This window comes from Pimephales promelas, chromosome 2 (assembly GCF_988280905.1).
Source record: "Pimephales promelas chromosome 2, fPimPro1.hap1.1, whole genome shotgun sequence".
NCBI classification, from domain to species: Eukaryota; Metazoa; Chordata; class Actinopteri; order Cypriniformes; family Leuciscidae; genus Pimephales; species Pimephales promelas.
In genome coordinates this window covers 42,620,894-42,640,650 of record NC_142770.1, presented here as the reverse complement: position 1 = coordinate 42,640,650, position 19,757 = coordinate 42,620,894, and the positions used below count along the sequence as shown (strand labels likewise).

General features: G+C 38.9%; 1 protein-coding gene, 1 long non-coding RNA gene and 1 pseudogene across 2 annotated transcripts in view; 1 reads left to right on the top strand and 2 right to left on the bottom strand.

Annotated features, from left to right (window-relative positions):
* Positions 1 to 19,757, top strand: part of LOC120475645 (NLR family CARD domain-containing protein 3) — a 297,421-nt gene that overhangs the window by 132,469 nt on the left and 145,195 nt on the right. The window lies entirely within an intron of this gene.
* Positions 3,941 to 5,405, bottom strand: LOC148997446 (uncharacterized; annotated as a pseudogene).
* Positions 15,763 to 17,416, bottom strand: LOC120464170 (uncharacterized). The gene is made up of 5 exons (XR_016147334.1): positions 17,330 to 17,416; positions 17,187 to 17,226; positions 17,025 to 17,108; positions 16,070 to 16,875; positions 15,763 to 15,883 (listed from the first exon to the last, which is right to left on the bottom strand). It is a non-coding gene; the product is annotated as an uncharacterized LOC120464170 (long non-coding RNA).

Genomic DNA, 19,757 nt, shown 5'->3' with positions numbered 1-19,757 from the left:
TAGTTATCTTCTTTCCTTCTGTCCCTGTCATCTCATTTAGTGGTGGTTTCCTGCATTCTGCATGTTTTGTTTTTCTCTTTGTGTGCTGTTGCTTTGGTTTTACTTTGCACAAAATCATTACTTTTTTTTCTTAGGCTATTGATTCCTGTGATCTTGTTTATAAATTCCGATTCAGCCATTAGCCTACCTTCATGATCACGCGAAGCGGTCTGGAGAGGCGGTCTGTTCAGAATTACAACCAACATAAAATATAAGTGTGCATGTACAAATTTGCAGTAATGTTCGGTAAAAATAAACTTTATTAACATAAAATGAAACCGGAGAGATAGTTAATGATCCATAACTGTTAACGGGATTAATTTCAGCATGGCTAATGTGCCCCTTCTTCCTACCCTAATCATGGACTAAACCATATCAGAAAACACATACAAATACATGTATTTGATGTACAGTACACATGTATATTTGAATCACACATAACTAACCTTAACCCATAAACATAATATATTAATTGTGTGTGTGTATATATATATATATATATATACACACACACACACACACAATTCATTTATTTAAATGGGTTAGGGTTATGTGTGTATATATGCATAGGCCTACATACATACGTGAATATATATTATAAATAATATATACTTCAGGTTACCATAAGTTAGCTAACTTTAATGAAGAGTTGGTCATGTAAGCTATAGCTTGCTGCAATTAATGCATTATCTTCCAATAAGCATTAACTAAAACTGGCTACATAAAATGTACTGACTAGATTCACGAGAGGTCGGCTAATGTGTGTAAAAGTAAAACAATACAGTAATTTCATTCATTTACCAGCTCCACGACACGCGTTAGTTCCTCATTCCAGAGTTCCTATGGCGGTCTATGGGAGTGTCGTAACTCTCTCTCTCTATGGCCCTCTGGACTACACTATTACAGGCTAAAGATTTTTTGTATAGAGTTGTTTACTTAAAACCTGTGTCTTTGTTCAGTAATCTTTGTCCTTGTTCAGAAAATGTTTAGTAACCATTACAAGCAATGCCAATAAACTGTTTTATTCTTATTAAAATTCATGTGTTCTGTGTACTTTATAACATTTTGAGGGCAATTGGGTGATGACAACAGAATAAGCAATTATATTTTTAAATTAATTTTCATCCAAACGAGGCGATTGAAAGCCCTGATAGGTCTGGTCACGACTTTGGAATTGTTGTCTGATGGTTGAAACCACACGAGAGGCTTCTTCTGCTCTTGCTTAAAACACCATAAGCCCAGCATATAGCCTGTCTGTATGCACTGTACTGGTATTGCCTAGGGATAAGTAGGAAAGATTCTTAAGTTTTAAACTCTGTAAGTAGGTTGGAAACGTCTCTGATTCATGTTTGTGTATGCAACACATCTCCTGTCACCTATAGCTGTTGTTCATTAAACATACTCATGCGTGCTGGTTTGAAGGGGACCATTATCTTGCATGAAGTGTGAGTATGCTATGTGTAGCACAAATGGATTCAGGCATTATGCCTCATATCCAGAATGCTGGATATGTACACGTTACATCTGTATCAGTATATTTAAAGTAGCCTGCCTCCTCTGTATGGATAGAAAATTGTTATATTACAAGACACAAATTCAGATAGGCTTCTCAGAGCCTGTTTTATTACAGGTTTGAATGAATGAAATGTCTCTTCTGTATTAGAAAAATAAATATATAATTATTTTAGGTTTAAATGAATGAAATGTCTCTTCTGTATTAGAAAAATAAATATATAATTAAGAAATAACTAAAATAAATACCTCCAAATGTAACAAAAATAGCTCACAAACTTACAAAAACGAACTAACAAAATGTATCTAGTTTTCTTCCTCCTTATCCTGTTTTTCTTCCTCATGCTTGTTTGCCCATCTGATCTTTCCCAGAAGTTTTTTGAAAACCAGGACATTTTCATAATTAAAAAAATAAAATAAAAACAGCCAGGACAGGACGGGAAAACAGAAAATGTCCTGGTAAAACAGGACTGTTGGTCACCCTAACCAAGTCAAGTCAGTGGCGCGTTGCGTGTACTTTCAGATGCTATTTTATCCGCATGCTTGCAGATACAGAGTGAACAACGCGCATACACATAGTAGATGATTCTCTCATTTACACAGATGCATTTTACTTTTTACAAATGATGCATTATTATAAGGAAAACTATTTAAACACGAGGGAAATCATTGTTGTGTTCATGATGACGATAGGAAAAATAGGCATAAAGCATACACATTTGCCCAAATTGATATGCATAACCGAAGCTAATATGGGTGGGTTTGTCCCATCCCCAATGTCACTTCTATTTCTTTTACAGCCCTGACGAGAACATCGATCTCCTCGGCTTTGAACCATCAGACTTTACTGTGAACCGATTCTGAAGCGCGCCGCTGCCTGCAGCCTGCAGCTGCGTCTGCCTTATGTGACGTCATCGCCGAGTCGCGTGAAAAATAACCGTCACTAAACAAAAACTACAAAAACGGGACTTTAACACCATTTTTGAGATATTTCTAACTTCATATACATATCTTAACTGCTTTATGTACCCATTAATCGACAGTAGTGTTTAACCTGCACCATGGCCTTTAACAATCACGAATTATGACCTAATGACCTTTTAATCAAAAACACGCCTGTCACGAACAGTTACAGTGGCGTAGATCGTAGAGTGTGTAGTTCTTGAAAGAGCAATTGATGCGCTCGGGTTCGAGCCCGGCTTTTGCCGAACATATGAGATGTAAAAAGTAGTCAGTTTGGGCTGATGATGTGGTTGTGCATTATTTGCACGAAACAATTTTCTCAGACAATCTGCTATTATCATTAGCATCCTTACGTGCGCACTTATTTACGCCAAGTTTATTTTTTATAAATCCCGATATGTGCGTGGAAAAATGCGTACGAATTCTATGCCCATTTTGTGCGTACGCAACGTTTATACATCAGCCCCCTAGTGAGTAAAGTCAGTACTATCCAATCCAATGCAATAACATTAACCAGCATTTTCGGGTAGCCTACATGAAAATCTACTTCTTTTTTTTTTATCAAAACCAAAATCTCTCATTTTTTCACTTAAGTTTTTTATCAGGCTACTTGTCTGGTCGGGCAATTCTCTAAGTATATTCTCTTTCACTTGCCCCTTCAAAAAATCCACTTGTCCCAGACAAGCAGACGAGTGGTAATGTCGAGCCCTGTATGTATAAAATATTTTGGGGAACTACTTACATTCCAAATAATCATCATGTTTCCTCTTCTTTACTACTCTCTTTTTATGAGGCATAGTGGTGTTGTTTTCCTGGTCAGTTTGGGCTGATGATGTGTAGTCATAAAGCTCACAGTCTTTTTCATTTTCTACAAAATCACCAAGTTAAATAAAAATGTAAAGTAACCTTTATGTAGCTAACGTAGGGAAATAATAACTACACCAGATTTAGTAGGCTATTATGTGTATTTGTACCTGATGTCATTTTTATTTTCACCAGATGGAAAGTGAGCCAGTCCTCCATGGGGTTTAACTTTTTTATGTGCTGACTGCACCTGGATCTTTGGCCATTTCACAACCTTTTCATCTTCAAGGATCCAGTTTTTTGGAATTACACCCTCAAAATGTTTGTCACCCTCGAACCAAACAGCCCTTGCAAAAACCATGTCTGAATCTACAAAAGGTAACTAAAAAAAAAAAATCCTTAATTTTTCATTCAACATTATGCAACAAAGGGAAGATGGCATATCCTCCGGAATGTGGTAGACATACAGCTTTTGTTTTCAAGTCTTGTATTTGTAGTAGCTGTGTTTTAGCTGTGCTGCAGGTACTGCCAACAAAAGCAATGTCCAGTAGTTTAGACTGGCAAGGCTTTTCAAATAGGTTGGAGGTTTGGTGTTTTGGGATGACACTGCAAACCAATTTGTTCATCTGTTTTCTTTTTTTTCAGTTACAAAAGCTACGCTGCCATCTTGGAGCAAAGAGCAGCTGTCCCTTTGCTTTCCTGACACTGGCTGCAGGCGAGTTTGCTTCTGTTTCGTATTTTTTTTTGTGCATGCTCCTTCTCTGCCATTCGCTTAGCCACTTGCACCAAAGGGTAATGGCTGGTCTTGACAAGCTTCTTGATGGTTTTCAGATGGTTCTCAAAAGGGAAAGCAGATATCTCATTTAAGGAACAATCAAAATGTGCAACATCTTCATGGAGGTGTTTTATGTGATGCACATTGTAGACAGTGAATTTATCTCCATAGACCTCAGCGCTGTTGATGACAAAATGATTAAGGAGGTCTGCTGCATATGGTAGAAAGTGGTTTCTCCGCTCGCGATCTGCAGAAAGAAGGATCGACATTCCAATTGTCAAGCAAAGGAAGTGGTGGTATAAATCCGGGTCCACAACTCCATGGAGTATCACTGGTCCAGTGTACAGCAGGAACTGTTGGAACTCAGTGGCTTTCCATCTATCCAACTCCTGAAGGGATCTGGGCTTCCTTGCCATCTCACTGGGCATTGAGTTCCTCAGTTTAATGAGCTCACTGGAGAGTTCAGCTGTCTGTCTCGGAGAGAGTTTACGAGGTAGTACAGGATGCGCCTTACAACCCCAAGGCAAACAAGGTGCATGTAATCAAGAACAAAAGAGCTGACACATGGGATGCCTGCTCTGATCAGTGGTGTCTCCCCATTCTGGTGTTTGGCTCTGTAGGCCATCTGGCTGAACTTTTCATCTGTCCTGCTAGGGGATGTATCCTTGCTGTTGAACACTATTTTGCCCAACCATTCACCCTCCTCTTCACACCTCTCACAGCTGTGGTATCCAGTGTGGTAGATTATATTTTTCAAGAAAGCTCTTGCTGGAGCATCACAGATAAAGGCTTTTATGTCAACCTGTATGACATTCCCCTTGTGTTGGATTCCAATTTCCCTGAGCCTCTTGATTTCTTCTACCAGGTCTTGGACATAGTCTTCCAATGGTTCAGGTTTTGTCATTCCACTAAACAGGCAGATGATAAAAGGCCCAAATCCCTCAACTTTTGCCAGCATGGACCAGAATTGAGCAGCACTAGATCTGAATAATGGCACACCATCCACATTAATGGTGACAGCAATGCGATCTGGTGAAGCTGGGCACTGAAGAAGTGTGCGGCATATACCAGTTTCCAAACCATAATAGATGTATTCGCCGTTACATCTTGCCTGGCATTCCACTACTTTTGGAGTACAAAGCAGTGTCCGTGAGTCCTTGGGCAGGTCACTGTGTCCATGATTACGTAGAACTTGGAGCAAGTCATTGAGTGATTTGTGTGATTGACTATTGACCACTGCCCAATCTGCCAAGTCTCTAAATAGGTCCAATCTGTTGTCATCTAGGTCATCAGCTACAGGCGCCTCTTCCATCACTTCGTCTTCTGTTTCTGGACCTTCAACACTGTACTTTCTCGATCCCTGCCATCATCCACAGCATCAAACTCATCATCATCCCCATAGGACATGTCATCCACAAACTCTTCTTCACTGTCATCTTCAGCTAGTTTATTTACCATAGAATTGACCTTCCTCCAGTTTTTAAGATAATCTGAGGCCATTTTAACAAACCAACAGATGTCTGTAGAAAAAAATCATATAATAACAGCTATTGTTTTATAGTTTTACTCAGTTTTTTATGGTTAAATCAAATTGCATTTGTCAAAAAGAATGTCTAAATTTTCATTTTAATTTAATTGTTTTTTGTTTTGTTTTTTGTAAATCTAATTTATTCTGAAGCAGTATTCTCATCAGTGTTCTATCAGCTTTTTAATTAAAATTTGCATTTTTGTGATATTTGGTCTTTTTTTACCTTTAGGCTATACGTTTTTTTATCTTATTAAATTTATGCTTCATCTTTCATTTTAAATGCTTAAATTTGCTCTGAAAAAAAGCACAATGGATTTAAACAATGTTATGATATTGTTTTAAATATTTTTTGAAAAAAAAAAAAAAAAAGAGGGAACAATTACAAACATGGAACTAAACCGCCAATAGGTGGCGGCAATTGAACATCTTAATGATTGAGTAATTGAGGCATTAATTTAAAAGATTTGTTCAAATGGCTGATTCATTAAGTAGCCTAATGAAACGAGTTGGCTGTGAGATGCATGTTGTTTGGAACTATTTTTGATGCTGAAAATATGACAAAATATCAAATTATGTCTCATAAAATGTAAAATAAATTATTTGGTAAAAGCATGACAAAACTGAGAAATCAGAAACATTATAAGAGCAAGGGTTCAACAAATGATAATTATTGTTGAAAACTGTAAAAATATTATTATTTCTCAACTGTCTTTATTATTATTATTGTAACATACTTTGTTGGATTATACATGACAGAATCCAACAAAGTCTGTTACTATAATACCTGTTGTACTGGCGCTCGTTTTATGTATTTTTCCCCTCGGGGCTTGCCGTAGAGACGAATGGGTCATGCGCACTTGGTACTGGAGTGTCGCGGCCATAGCGGGTTTTTGGAGTTAGTATTCTGATATGTGGTATAATAAAGTGGAGAAGAGTTAAAACTGCTATGTTTATTATTTATTCAGACTGCTACCCTTAACCCCAGAAGGTTAAGTACCCCTGCGACTGTTTTCTCAAACTTAAACCAACACCGTGACTTTGCGCAGTTGTGCACGCGCGAGATTATGCGCATGACTTAAACGCTGGCAGGCAGCAACAGTTGTAGGCAGGTATATTGATCATGATGTCAGAATTTTGTACCTTTTCGTAAGGGTAGCCCTTTATAAAACCCTGTAGGCTATATTATCTATATTATGGTTATTATTAATAGTGAATAAGTTATTGAATTTGTCATGAAGATGTGACCATTTCTTCTTTTTATGTAGGCTTAGGCCTACTTAATAATATTAATATTTAAAAAAAATGGAGGGGTGCCCTTTTTCAGTTTCAACACATGCCCCTCAAAAGGTCTGTGCACGGCCCTGGTGTCGGCTGCCACCGTAATGACGGTAGAGGAAGGGCATTCACTCTTGTCCATCGAGTTTTCAGCACTGCTGCAAGACACTTTAGCACCTGGTTGTGCCGCCAGGAATTATGTCCTTGGGTGAGGCTGGTCTTGCATTACACTACGATGGGTTTCAGTGTTGGGCGTCTATGAGTTAAAATGTTTCATTAACCCATTTATTCCCCAATTTTTCTCAAACACAAAAATATCCAAATCCCGCGTGTGGGGTGTGTGGTGTTGGGAGTGCGTGTGGGGTGTAACCATGGGTGTAACTGGTAACTGGGGCCCTCGGTGAAGGGGGATGGGGGGGCCACAAAGATATATATTGAGTTGTTGTGAGGGGCCCAACCCTTGGTTCTGTGACCGGGGCCCAGCAGCATTTGCCCTGTTACAGACTAATCAGAACGTAATGAACATGGCAAATCTGAGATAGGATGACTTGTATGACTTACAACAAGCAGATGGTAATCAAAGAAGCTGAAAAAGAGAGAAGAGAACAATTATTTATTTTATAAATCATAAAAAGGCTCAAATGTATAAATTGTATGATAACATCGGAAGATAAGAACAAATAAGCTATATGAGTTCTTTTACTATTATAAGTTTTTTTTTAAATGTTATTTATTTTTTTGTACTACAGTGGCTTAAAGGACAACTCCGGCGCAAAATGAACCTTTGGTCTAATTACACATTGTTACCTAGTCAACCGTTATCTGAGATTTTTTTTCATGATTGTCGAATGTAAATAGTTTTATCTATAAAAACAGTTTAGCCTATAATGCTAGTATAATGCTAGTATATAGGGCATAGAGTAATGACAAATAAAAATCGCTTGTTATTACCACTAACAAGGCTCAAAATAGCCCCACAGTAACACGGTAGCATAATAAGGGTCCCTACATTCAAACCGAAGCATTGAGAACTTTGTCAGTGTCCATACAGTTTAATAAGAAGATATTTTATACACACAGTCAACTTCGCGAATACAGGAAGAAGCCATCTTTGAAAAATAGTCTCTACCAGTCGATCTACAAACGCCGATCCAAGTGCGCTGGTGAGATGTGAATAAAGTGATAATGTGAGCGCGAACAGTAGGCTACGTGTACATATTGAAGAGAAGAAAATGGTTCGTGTTTGTGTTTCTTCCGGAAACAATGGACCATATAAGATTCTGCACAGTTCAGCGCACTTGGATCAGCGTTCGTAGATCGACTGGTAGGGACTATTTTTCAAAGATGGCTTCTTCCTGTATTCGTGAAGTTGACTGTGTGTATAAAATATCTTCTTATTAAACGGTATGGACACTGACAAAGTTCTCAATGCTTCGTTTTGCATGTAGGGATCCTTATTGTGCTACCGTGTTACTGTGGGGCTATTTTGAGCCTTGTTAGTGGTAATAAAAAGCGATTTTTATTTGTCATTACTCTATGCCCTATAGACTAGCGTTATACTAGCATTATAGGCTAAACTGTTTTTATAGATAAAACTATAATGAAAAAAAATCTCAGATAACGGTTGAATAGGTAACAATGTGCAATTAGACCAAAGGTTCATTTTGCGCCGGAGTTGTCCTTTAACTTTGTTTTAAAAAGTGGGCAGGACAGGTGTTTGTGTATGCAACGGCATTGGAGCGCGTGTCTGTGTGAAGACTGAGCGAATCACAACCTGGGGCCTCATTTATAAAACTTTGCATAGGATTTGCGTCAGAAGTGGCATACGGATGAAACATAGGACGTGCATACGCACAGAAATATTCGGATTTATAAAACCGTGCGCACGCACATCCTACGCATTTTTCCCTTAATAAATCACAATCAGTTCTAAATGTAGCGCAGCTTTTACGGCTTCATGTCACGCCCATAGTTGCCCATAAATAGTCCTTGAAACGCCCAAAAGTTAATATTCATGAATTGCGAAATCATGTTAAACACAGAGAGGAAATAAAAAAAAAAGTAACTTCACTCAATGTGAAGTAGAAGTTATCGTTGGTGAGGTGAAAAAGAGGAGAGAAATGTTGTTTGGAGGGCACAGTGGGCATTACTAATGCCAAAAAGGCACTTGAGTGGCAAAAGGTTGCAGACGCCGTAAATGCTGTAGCCTCGCAACCGGACTGTGGTCGAAATAAAAAAGAAATGGTCGGACATCAAAGTCGAGGCAAAAAAGCGTCTAGTCATTAATTCAAGAGGTGGCCAAGGAGTTGGGCGAAATCAAGACTGTCCAAACTGAAATAAACTGCATTATGAGGGAATTCTTCAATAAATAATATATTTTTCCACACCTTTTGTTGTGAAGATGATGCGTTCACTCCGAATCCTTCCATTTAATCGCCACATCTCCTAAGAGCTCAAGATCAGCCATTGTGCGTCATTATACACATTGTGATGGGGCATTTTAATTACATCTATTTAATTCTGCATCTGACAAGCTACGGATGTCGCTTATAATCTACTTGGAAATGGGAAATAGTTCAGCGCAAATGTAATTTCTTGCAGCTTTCTGAATGGTTGAGACACGTCATAGGCGTATGTTATTTTATCAAAAATAAAACAAACTAAAGGCATATGCATGAATACCATGATTCCGTATGGAATAAAGTAAAAAGACATTTTTACTATGAAAACAACTTTCCCCAGTGGACAAATAATATTTATCGATCTATCTATATATCTCCCTAATTATCTATCTGACTTACTATCTATCTACAACTTTCCCCAGTGGACAAATAATACACTAGGCTATATATCTCCCTAATTATCTATCTATCTATCTGACTGACGATTTAATTGCTATATCTGCTCCGTTAGACGAACATATTGGCGAGAATATCAGTTTGTACATTATTTCTTTCTGTTTACCATCTTATTTATGAGAATGAATTGCATACCAATATTAGCCTATAGCAGAAAATATTTCACTTTCTTTTTGGAAATGTGTTAATTTGCATTTCTGTTACATATCGATCAAACGGGTGTTCGTGTAATTGTAAGCTGTTAAGACTTGCTTTGTGAAGTCTTCGTGTTATTTATGAGAGGCAGTATTGCAATTTATTTTACACAACCGTCTACAGTTTCACACACTTTCACGTGTTTTTCCACCTGCCGACGGTGTCGCCATTTCTCATTTCACCCGTTTTTGTGCGTACGCCTGGGTCAGAGCTTGCGTGAAGGACCGCACATTTTGCCGTCAAGTTTGTTTTTTATAAATACCAACTATTGCGTAGAGAGCGGCGTACGCCTTCTTTTGTGCGTACGCAACGTTTATAAATGAGGCCCCTGGTCACAATCGAGAACACCGTATCAGCGCCACTGATAGCAGCCAGCGGCAACCAGCTTGATTTAATTTGATTTTGGAAACTCTACTAGCCTACTACTACTACTTCTAATACTACTATTTATAATAGGCCTACTGTTCCTCTAAAGTGAAGTTAACATGGCAAACATGACTCTCTAATCAAATGAGCGCGCCTCTCAATCAGCTGCATAAGCGCAAATGACCTCATAGATCCAACGGTATTTAACGGCATTTAACTGCAGATTGTATAGGAAAAGACGGAAAGACGCTTGCAAGATGTGGACCTGTACATTTACTAGTAAAATACAGTCAATTAACTTTTCCAAATGTTCCTTGATATTCACTTTTATGCGAGAACTTATTTTTAGTGGTAAAAATAGCTAAGAAAATCAATCAGGCTCACATTCCCTAACAGGCCAGCCCGCAGGCTCACATATAGTCTGTAATAATATATCCTCTGTCTGGTTATATTGTTAATTGTTATATTCGTAGTGTTATATTTGATATTTTCAGTTGTAAATGTAATTTAAATCATTTGGTTACATTAACTTTAGAAATAACGTTACTCACATATATGTAGTGATCCAGAAGAGAGAGCATGCGCGATAAGGATTAGGCACTGAGACAGCGGTTTATATACCCTCGGCCAGATTCGCGGGCTTAACACGCGAGCATAAATACAAAGTTTAAATATTTTCGTAATTTTGTAAAATGTAATGTATATTCATACCTTTTGTTATATTAGTCTGACATTAAATTACATTGATTAATTAATTAATTACACTCTGGGGACGGGCCGGATTAACCACAGGGGAACTGGGCACTTGCCCGGGGGCCCACGACATCTAAGGCACTCGGGAGAGTCGGGAATTTCCCCGGTGGGCCGGTAGTGTTTCGAGGCCGCGAGGGCCGCTTTGATAAAACGGAGCGTATGTGTTAAGTCCCTGCCTTTTAAGAAAAAAGACGCCTAAAGCTAAAGTGGCGTAGATCGTAGAGCGCGAAGCGCGTGCGTTGTTGATGCACTCGACCCAAGTTCGAATCCACCTTTTGCCAAAGTCTCTTCTCCCTTTTCCCAACACATATGAGATATAAAGTACCTAACAAAGGTCTCTAGCGTTATATTTTGCCAATGAACTAAAATCGAAACCATGATATGGCTTTTGCCTTTATAAAACAGCACAAGACTTTAGAATAGGCATTCTGTTCGTGCTGGGTGATTTTAAAGAAAAGTGTGCACTTTGCTCACGCGATCAGGTCATCTGGTGTTTTCTCCTAAATACAAGCTCAAGGGTTTATTTCTTGCAAGTGAAGAAATAGAGAACGTATTTTAATTTTCCTATATTATAGTGTAATATAGGCTAAAATATAGGAAATATTCATTTTCATTTATATAGGCTAGTATATTTATAGGCTATATGGATTTTACGTCATATAGGAATAATTAGGCCTATGTAAATCATTATTACATTAGGCTATTATAATAATTGTTTGGCATCCTAAAACACCACTGATAATTTAATGTACTGAGACTCTTATATAGGCCTAACTAAAAAGATGTTTGAGCCCTCTTTTATTGTCCTGGTCGATTTAAATCCGGCCCAGTCTGGGGTTTATGGTGTTTTTTTTTTTCTGGCTGCAAAAAACTGTCCCTCCCTTTTTTATTATAATGAAAACGGTGGGAATGCCATGCATATCCCTAGTTTAAATTAAGAATAAAGATTTTGAAATAAAGAATAAGACCATCAATGTAACATTAACTCTCATATAGAACATAATATGCAAACGTAGCCTATGTTTTCTTCTATAAGAGTGAGGTAGAAAATGAAGACCTACCGAAAGGACAAATGGTGTGCTGGGCCTGGGACAGGTGCCGATGGCTGTGATGAAACAATTTAAGGCAAGGTGCAGGCAGTGCACAAAGCATGACAGAAGATTTGTCATGTTTGTCATTTGTCATTCAAATATTTGTCATGTTTTCATCCTCCAAATATCATGTTAATTACTTAACAGAACCCAAATGGAGATTAGCACTGTTTAACTGACCTTTTTGTTTACAATGAATGTGAATCCCCTCTGCTAAACATCTCCATTTGTGTTCCTCATAACATGTTTGGAACAACATTATTTTCATCTCTTTGGTCGACTGTTCCTTAAGGATAAACTATAGTTTCTTTAGCCTTTTCAATTGATCCTGTTTTAATATATATATATATATATATATATATATATTTCTGTCTAAAGATGTTGAACAATGATTATTAAATCAAACAACAATATTGATAATGATAAATTAAAAGTTAAATATTTTTCTTTTCAAAACGCTATATAAATCCTTTTTTTTTTTCAAAAAATGGATGGTTTGTCTTTTAAAGCTGCAATACCTAAGATTTAGATGTCACTAGAGGGCGCTACATTCAAAACAACAACAACGGCTTTGCTTGATGACGACGTGAAGGAACGCGGAATGATGGGAACTGTTGTTTTCAACTCCACCGTGGTTTAAAAGTAAATTAGTTATCACAGATGTTACTGTACGAATCACTGGACGAAGCTATGCGGAGAGGGTTTGAAGGGGCAAGTCCAGGGCCTGAAATTAACACCCGACCACCTGCCAAATGCGGGTGAATTTTGCTATTGGCGGGTAACACTAGCTGTGTCTGAAATCGCTCCCTATCCACTAAATAGTGCACTATATCGGGTGTCGGCCATTTTGTAGTGGTGTCCGAATTCTGAGTGAACGACATCATTCCCTACATTCATTCACTACTTTTACCCACAATCCTCTCTGAATTCGAGTGTACATTCGATGTACACTCGCTGAAGCCCTATTTCCCACAATCCAATGCGGAGAGAACTGAGCGCGCATGAAAGTTCGGCGCGAGCAAGTTTAAACCAGAGATTACATTACATCCAGTGGAGGATTTGAAAAATATCCGTTAATCGTCGTTTTGAACATAATAACGGTCGCCGGAGGGCGCTCGACGACACGTCATCTGTGAACGTGAGAGTTAATGTACAATTTCAGTCAATGAAACTACAAAGCTGGCACGGAGGTATAATTACAAAATAAAGTCATTATGATTGTTATTGTTGTTAATATTATTTTATAAAGTAGGTAATGTAAGATAAAAGGAGTTTTATCAGTACGCGTGACGAAGCCTTTTCTGCGACAGCTCCAACTCTCCGACGCACAGTGTAAACGTCAGCGTCCGAATTCACTCACTTCATCTCCTTCACTCCTTGCAGATATAGTGCACTCAAATGCCATACACTATATAGGGATTAGTGAATGAGTGAACGAGTGAGCGGTTTCAGACACAGCTACTGTCAATCTACCTGCCACTTTGGCAGGTAGCCAATGAGAATTGTGAGTGATTCATTAGGATTTTTACATTTCAAGGAAGTCCGCTATTGCGTTGGACTTTAGCTAAAATGTGGCGGCACATTACTGGGGTAAAGAGGCCAGCTGAAACAAAACAAACAGCCAACAAAAAGATGAGGATGAGAAAAAGAAAAGTAAAGAAGACATTTTAATACAAAGTGAACAATCGGCGGCAATGGCAAGGTTCGTGAGCGGCTGATTTATGACAGCGACTGTTGTTTCGTAACGTTCATGCGATCAGAAAGAAGATGAGGCTCTTTTTCAGACTTTGTATGCGAGTATTAAACTGTTGATGAGATGGGATGAGATAATGTAACGCGTCGCTGTTGCAGGTTAAAGTACAATGACAGTTGCACAGATGTGTGTGCGTGTGCAACTGTGCATGTTGGGAGTTGGGAACCGGTGAGAAAATGTCCGGTACCCGGTAATTTTATCAGTAATAACAGTATTGATTTAGTTCATATTTAACCGTTCCTGAACGCTGTAACTAAAAGCTGTTAAGAGTAAGACCTGTCAACGTGACTAAATCCGCCATCAACACAGCCGCGTGTGATTTGTTTACGAGCTGCGGTAGGTCTATCTGTTGAGTATACTATATTATAGCCTATACTGTAGCCTATATGTTGTGTGTGTGTGTGTGTGTGTGTGTCTGTCAAAATCAATGAATAAAAAGATTTTTTTTTTTTTAAATGTATGTTATTAGAGTTATTATTACTTGACAGCACTTAAATGTGTATTCTTACAAGTTAAAGAACAATATTGTGAAATTCCCGTTTTTTTTTTTTTTTTTTTTTTTACGTTTATGAGGCAAAAAAAAATGGCTGGTAAAAAGTCTCTGTGGCAGGTGAATTTTTAAATCCACCTGCCACAGTGGCCGGTGGCCGAAAAAATTAACTTCAGGCCCTGGGCAAGTCTCTTGCAAGGAGTTGACGTGGCTGGTCCTCCTTTTTGGTAACTTTATAAAAATAAAAAATCAGGTACATTTGACGCATCTTTTCATGTCGTGCAAGTATTCAACCACAGCTAACTTTCACAAAATTAACGTTAAGGGGGTCGCACACCGGACAAGAAGCTCAGCGCCGCGCCACATATTTAAAATTCGAACACATTATCTATAAGTGTACACATACCAGCGGCGCCATTCGGCGTCTGCCGTCTGTCCGCGGCGCCCAGCAACGTCTCAGGACCCTGTTCAAAATCCTGCTGCGTCACAGAGCGCCATTTACATAGTATAACATTTTTATTATTTTTGTCTCAAATCGTTGCTAATGGACCCTGACTTCACCCTATGCTTCAATATGCATTTAGTTTTGCAGTCATTTACAGAAATCAGCTGCTTGAATGACAATTGCTGATGTTATTATTAGATTTTTCAGGTGAGATTCTCAATTCATTCAGTGAACGGATGCTCTGAGGTAAAGTTTTCAGAATGCAAACTCAGCAACGATTGTATTTAATTGTACAGTACAATAATAACATAGAACAGACATTATCTTCATTTCCTGTCATTAGTTCACAACAGTCAACAGTTCACATTCCGAGAATAAATGAAACAAATAATTGTGCTCCATTTGATAACAAATGCACGAATAGGGATGGGTACCGAAACCCGGTATTAAACGGGCCCCGGTACTGAATTTTGAAAGACCGCTGTATCGATAAGCTCGGACGTTATCGGTTCTGCTGTCGGTACTGGAGAAATTAAGTAAATACACGAAAGTTGGGCTACTATTTATTATTCCTTTAAAGACGTTATCTTGAACATGTTTATATCGCCAGCCATTTCTATATATAAACTATATTTTAATTAAACCATTTGTCTGTGATGCAAATTTGCAATTCGCAGTTCAGAAGAGAGAGAGAACAGAGAGAGCGATCTCTCACGCAAATCCACAGCACGCGCAACACGACAGCCCTGCTTAATGAGTGACAATGAGGACAGAACTAAACATTCAACGTGGTTACACTTTAAATCTGGGATATTATTCTAATATATTTTGTATTTATGAAATGTATTTGTATGTATAAAAAAATATCCAACTTACATTTAGAGACATGTTCCTGAAGACCATTGTTCAAACATGCTTTATCACCTACACCAGACCAGGTTATATTGATGGAAAGGTGATTAGAGAAGATACTCTGAAGCATTCGCCACATGGTTGTCTTTAGGTCCCTCTCACATTTGATTGTCAAAAACCGAAGCTGAAAATACAAAAAAAAGTGTAACAAATTACATTTATCTGAAGCTTCTCAAACATTTAAAATGTAACAGGGTGTGGATTCAGACTGTAGAATATGCAGTGTACAATCTTAATTTTACTTTTTTGAAAGAAAAAAAAAGTATTTTTTTTTTTACTATGGCGATATAAACGAAATCAAAACACTTACAAATTGTTCCAGGAGTTCTTTATCCTGCCTCATACTGTTGTCAAGAAACGGAAAATTTTCCTGGGTGTCTAGGGGGAGTAACAGATCCCCTGGCAGGGATAACTCTCCAAAAGACATATTGGCACTCAAAATGTTGCAGCATAGGGTCCATTTTGTTGTCCATGCTACGCACAACATCACCAAATTCTCCAAGGGTGTACTCACACTAGCCAGTTTGAACCGTGCCAGAGCGCGTTTGACCACCAAAGCGCGGTTCGTTGGACTATTCTGAGTGGTCCGAACCGTGCCCGGGCGCGGCTCGATTAGCCAGCCCTGGCCAGCTTGGAAGAGGTGGGCCAGAGCACGGTTCAGTTGGACTCGGGCACGGAACAGGACGCGTGAAGTCATGGTTTTAGGAACTGTAGTCCGTAATCAAAGCTGCAAAGTCCTTTCTGCACTTCAGCTGGTACCTTGCAAACCTCCTCATACGAGCAGCACGATTACGTGAAAATTTTCGCGCCACAAAGGCGACACATATGTTTAACAACAGGCTGTGAGAGGGCTGTGGACCAAACGACAGAAAATTATCCACAAAGAAAACAGAGCGATGGACTCCATAGTGTTCAGAGAGCGCCGCTCTTCTTGTTTATCCCGAAACCTATGGAAACCGTCGCACCATAATGATGACGTAAGCGTGCTCCGGCACGAATGCTGAAACCCTATGTGAGTGCAGGCCAGAGGGGGAGTGGGGAGGGGGGACAATCGTACTCGGTGTGCCTAGTGTGAGTACACCCCAAGACGTCGCAGCATTGGGGTCTGATCTGCACCTACAGGGGTTCCCAGAATAAAAGAATAAAGTAGTCAGTCCGGGTCCCTCAACTACTATGACAGTTATATCTAGGTCTACTACATGTACAGATGGGCCTTATTGGGAATTACACCAACAACCAACGCTTAAGTTGTTTGCAAGTTGTACCTGATTGCCCAGTGTGAGCAAACATCTTCAACATTGTCCCATCTTGCTTCACCTGCTCTCGAAGTGAGCCGCTGTCATCTGAAGCTACAAAATGAAAGGCATATGGTAATTTTGGACCTACATTACACACAAAAAAGTTAAATTTAACGTTCATATTCTCACCTGCTGGTGCATTGCTTTTCATTCTGGAGTCTCTGTAAATCTGCAAAAAAAATATATACATATATTTTTAAAAATTTCAACTAAAGGCACTATTTTCAATACTGTTAAAACAATGCACAGTAAGACATATGCCTAGAATATACCTTCATAGCAGAAAACTTCATGCTGTACAAGAGGTGCCAGGTGAGTCCAAGGGCCAATAACTGAGCGATGACTGTCTATTGTTTATTAAAGCACCCAGGCCAAGGAAGTTTTCAAATGAGAAGCATGATATGTTATCAAGGACAGCATACTTTTTGGCATCTTGCATGTAATATGTCACATGTTCTTTTCCATAAAGCTTGCTGCAGTGATCAAAGAGAACCAATATTAACCACTATAGCTACATTGTGAACTGAACTAGCAGCATACTTGTTCGGACAAACAAAATAATTTACACAACCTATACACAATATAGTATATTATTATACAAGTTATACTTAGTCTATCTAGATGTAAAGCTTTGGCTAACTACTGTAAGTAGCTAATTATTACATTTCTACATGTAACGTTACTAGCAACATTGCTTAACCCCGGTGTGTCCTAACAAAGGCAAAACGGCATGTGTTTTAGCTAACACGTGCTAACGTTAGCCACTCTAGCAACAGGACTAGCAGCATATGCAAGAACAAAAAAGACTGTAGAAGAAATAAAAAAGGGTCAAATTTACAATGCTTACGGATGATAAATTTACTTATTTACAAAATTTTAACTTCACTGTACAGTCTCTTTATTATCAAATTTCTACATCATGTGATTAACACTCCTCGATTTGAACTAACCCAAAGAATGAAGTGGCATCCTCTCTCTGGTGTCTGGCCACCAACAATTCTTGGAAACCGAATTTTCTGTGCATCATACTGTAATGAAAGAAATAGGAAACACATACTGTGCCATTACATGTATAAACATGCAGGAGAGCTTAATATATATTTATTTTGCAAATTGTACAGTACCTCAAGAATTTTCAAATGAGAATCTGAAACTGTTTTTGAAGCAAGCCAGTCTCTATGCCACAAAAGGAATGTGTCAGTCGTCAAGGCTATACACTAAAGAGAGAACAAAATTACATGTATATTGTATAAAGGAAGTGCGCTACATCTGTCACATAACCTGTATGTTGAATAAATCGCACAATAGGAATACTTAATTACGTTTCTGAATAGTAGTGTGAAAAAAAGTTTATGTTCTCAAGTGATTACTTACATTCTGGGTCTCTGCTGCAATTTGTGCAACCCTACAATTTACTGCCTTTAAAGCGCAATACGAAAATAAATTTGAGGAAAATTATGATGTGAGTTTCAATATCTACTGTACATGTCTTAAAAGTTAAACATTACATTTTAGATAAGAAGTTCACTAAAAATATTATCAAGAATATTAAACAAATATTTGTCAAAATAATTGGTACTCACATTATCAGTTAGCCATGGCATCAAAATACCGGTGTCTTTCAAGAGATCAACTGGGCAAACGCTTTTCAGGTCACGTAGTTCCAATGAGGTGTAGTGAGAGATTTTTGCGATGACAGTGGAGTCTCTCTTCTCGACAGAATAGAGATGTGAGATTTTGTCCTAATGTTGAAAAGTTGTGTTAATATTTTTATTTCCCTGTTATGGTATACAACACCATGGGTGCAGCCCATATGCAACACTCCACCTGTGTAACAGTAACAGAAAGGTTATTGAGCAAATGTTTTCTGCAAAATTATGGGTATTAAAACAAGAAAATACGACATGGAATGACAATATCATACCTCCAGCTTTCTTCAGCTTCACGAACATTTTGGGGTAAATCTCAACAGGGTCTTCTTTCCCCGCTGATTCTGCCAAGCCCGTTCCCTTGGCTGTGGTTTCGCTAGATAGCAGGTAGGGACAGTGGGAATCTCGTTCATCCATTCATGCGCGTCACTAATTAGATGACGAGGCAGCAGGTCCCCGCCGAGCCGGTAGTCAGAGATGCAACCTCCTCTCACCGACCCCACGAGGATCCACACCAGCCCCCCATTTCTGTCCATACCGTTATTCTGTACACTGCCGTGTGACAAAACCTATTCAGGCATGTTGACACTGTTAACCCTTCACGGGACCAGCTTGGCACATTACCCCATTCAGGCCTGTACATCACAGCAGGCATGCACAACGGGAATCACGCCCTCGATACCTACTTCCTTCGGGTGGAGGAGAACCTCCGCAGAATTTCCAACGAGTAGAGGAGGCACCTCCGGCTCATCAACTTCGCAAAGGATTTCATCCTCCGCTTCCCCATGCCTATGGTTTCAAGCAGTTTGGTATTGCCTTTGTGCCATAGGCCTCTCACGCCCAAGGGGAACCCGAAGATCTGTACATGCTTAACACCCAATTTCGATGCGATCACATTCTTATAGGGCCCGTAATAGTCCTCTTTTTGCAGCCCTGCCACCGTGAGAGTGTCAGGAGCCAACTCATATCGGACCGTTACGTCAATGACCAGGGTGCAATCCCCACGGATGAGTACCAGGTCAAGTCGTCTCACAACCACGTTACAGGTTCT